Source organism: Phoxinus phoxinus, assembly GCF_949152265.1.
Source record: "Phoxinus phoxinus genome assembly, chromosome: 19".
NCBI lineage: Eukaryota > Metazoa > Chordata > Actinopteri > Cypriniformes > Leuciscidae > Phoxinus > Phoxinus phoxinus.
In genome coordinates this window covers 1,866,040-1,869,476 of record NC_136894.1, presented here as the reverse complement: position 1 = coordinate 1,869,476, position 3,437 = coordinate 1,866,040, and positions in this window count along the sequence as shown.

Genomic DNA, 3,437 nt, shown 5'->3' with positions numbered 1-3,437 from the left:
TAAAAACTTCTTGTCATCTCTTGTGTGTGTGTGTGTGTGTGTGTGTGTGAGAGAGAGAGATGAGTGTGTGAGAGAGAGTGTGTGCGTATGTGTGTGTGTGTGTGTGTGTGTGTGAGAGAGAGAGAGATGAGTGTGTGAGAGAGAGTGTGTGTGTGTGTGTGTGTGTGTGTGTGTGTGTGTGAGAGAGAGGTGGATGTGTGTGAGAGAGAGGTGAGTGTGAGTGAGAGGGAGTGTGTGTGTGTGTGTGTGTGTGTGTGTGTGTGTGAGAGAGAGATAGGTGAGTGTGTGTGCGAGAGAGGTGTGTGTGTGTGAGAGAGAGAGAGGTGAGTGTGTGAGGGAGAGGTGAGTGTGCGTGCGTGCGTGTGTGTGTGTGAGAGAGAGGTGAGTGTGTGTGTGTGTGTGTGTGTGTGTGTGTGTGTGTGTGTGAGAGAGAGAGAGAGAGAGGTGAGTGTGTGAGAGAGAGTGTGCGTGCGTGCGTGCGTGTGTGTGTGTGTGTGAGATGTGTGTGTGTGTGTGTGTGCTGTTACAGCTGCCAGTGATTTGTCGGACTGCTCTGACATTTCGACAGTTCCACCTGTTACATTTAAACGCCCCTTTATCAAAGCAGTCATTTTGCACCATTCAAATGGACTCGCCAGACGAGCTTTTATGACACGACCCACATCCACCACCGCAAGACTAGATCTCATCTGACTTTAGCAAAATAAAAGCATAGAGTTTTCAAACCTAAGTTTGCTGCCTTTTATTGTGTGTGTGTGTGTGTGTGTGTGTGTGTGTGTCTCTTTCAAAGCCATTCAGCTGTTCGACAGAACCAATGACCTCTGAAGACTATAAGTGTGTGTGTGTGTGTGTGTGTGTGTGTGTGTGTGTGTGTGTGTGTGTGTGTGTGTGTGTGTGTGTGTGTGTGTGTGTGTGTGTGTGTGTGTGTGTGTGTGAGTAAGTGAGTGAGTGAGTGTGTTTGACAGGTGGATTGTGTTGATCTCCAAAATCTCTGTAGTTTCTCGTTCTACAAATCCAGCATTATAAACTATTTCCTTAGTGTAAGTCACGACTTGAAGAGAAGAACTAACAAGAAAATATGAACAATTTTAATTATCACAACATTTACACTTAATAATATATAATAAGCATTTAGCAGATACTTTTATCCAGATGAGGAGAGCAATAGGAACAATTAAACTAACAATATGCAAGTGCTGTGACCCTTCCCAGTTTAGTCTAACGCAGAATATGTAATTATTTTACTTTTTTTAAAATAGATATAAAGAAGAGAAAAAAGAAAAGAAAGTGTTAGTATTAATGGATCAAGTGTTGCTGAAAAAGATTTCTTGACAATGGCTACGAACTCAGCAGCTCGGGTTGAGTTGGGTAATAATACAAATAATTAATATATATATTTTTTAAAAATTGGTAGTGAATGGGGCCCATTTCAACAGTATAAAACCACAAAACAAATTCTATGTGTGTTAACATGACTTAAGTGTAAAATCACATCACGTTTACCTTTTCTGTGTTGAGTTATATCCAATTTTACAACTTTGTTGCCATGAAAACATAAAAATGACCAGACCAACTTTACAGCTCAAATACAAATACAGAACTTTCATGAGAAGAATCAATGTATGTGCTTTTATTGATCAATTTCTGCTTCTGAATTCTCAATATTGGCCCATTTTACTTCCATTGAAAGTGTCTAAATGTAAACTTTGCTTTTTTTGCTTTTTATTTGGTGCAATTTTTGGTGGAAATCAACGTTATGCCACTTTATGCACAGCTGCACTACTTCCTGAACTTTAGCCAGCTCCTTTGTTTCCTGTCTGCCATTATTGGACAAACTGATTAATCCAGGTGTGCCTGACCAACAACAATAATCAGACACACCTGGAATAATCAGTTTGTCCAATAATGGCAGACAGGAAACAAAGGAGCTGGCTAAAGTTCAGGAAGTAGTGCAGCTGTGCATAAAGTCCATTGAGCTTAACCTATATTGAACCCAGAATATTCCTTTCAATGGAAGCACTGTAAAAAAAAAAAATATATATATATTTTAAAAGCTTTTGTCAAATCAACTTGTGATAGCAATCCGTCAAAACGTTCCTCTTTTTTTGCTTCTTCCTCTTTGGGTGAGCGTGATTTGAACTCAAATAGCATACCTTAGTCCAGAAACTTCTTTTAAGTAAAGTTTAACAACAAAACTAACTGGAAAAATGTTACACGGTCTTGCTCCAATATTGCATATAAAATAAAAAAACGAACTGCATGTCATTGCCGGAAATGACATCATCGTCAATACGAAATATTATAGGCCTATTACACATAGACAATTATTTACTCCTAATTATTCACTTATTGCTTAATGCACACAATTATTTATTCCACATCTATATAAAAAAAATGTGACACAACTTAAAAAATGAATGTGGTTCTATTTCATTAAACCAATCTTCATTGTATTAACTCAAAATGTTTAATTTCAATGATTTTAACGCAACCAGGTAACTTGCTTTTTTAAGTTAAACCAACAATATTTGTTGACAGTGAGGTCAATGAAATGGTTTGGGAGAAGCTCCTGAAAAAGATCAGGTCAGTGTGTTGTAGGTAAACGTAGACAAGCTCCTGAAAGAAGATATTCCTCCTTTTGTGATCGCGCCGAAACTGAACCCCATCTCGCCTTAATGAGCGCGTGGCCGGCATGAATAAATTACTCATGGACTCATGGACGCTCAGGATCGAGTTCCTCTCTGACATTTTTTATATAAAGCCTCAATTATCCCTCCACAGGCGTCAGGATCTCCACATGGCTTGGCGGTCGCACCACACACACCAGTTCTCAGGTTGCAAGCTTCCACAAAAAAACCATCACCCGAGTGCTTTGGAAGTTGAATGGTCGAAATGAGAAGACTGTTCAATAATTTACCTGTGGCATATATCACGTTCCTCCTGGTTATATGGAGACAGGGACACTCGTCTGTTGTCTGTGTCCCGAAGGAGATCGGGATGGGTGTAATTGTTGGGGATTGTTGTACAGATGCACCGTCCACATGTGTCGAAGAATGTTAATCTATACTTTCATTAATTATTCATTTATGTTGCGATACAAAGACAGCAGTGTCATGAAGTATGACATGCTGTTATTCATCTAAAACTATTTTAAAGATGTTTCATCATTATTTTTAATTAGACATAGGCTAGCCTACATGGGATATCTACAGATTCATGCTAAATATTCATGCCATATATGTGTGTGTGTGTGTGTGTGTGTGTGTGTGTGTGTGTGTGTGTGTGTGTGTGTGTGTGTGTGTGATTTTACTTGTAGCATATATATAAAAATCATATCTTAACCTAAAATCGTACTTTACTTGTGTACACACACACACACGCGCGCGCACACACACACACACACACATATATTCATGCAAAATATTCATGCCAGTCAC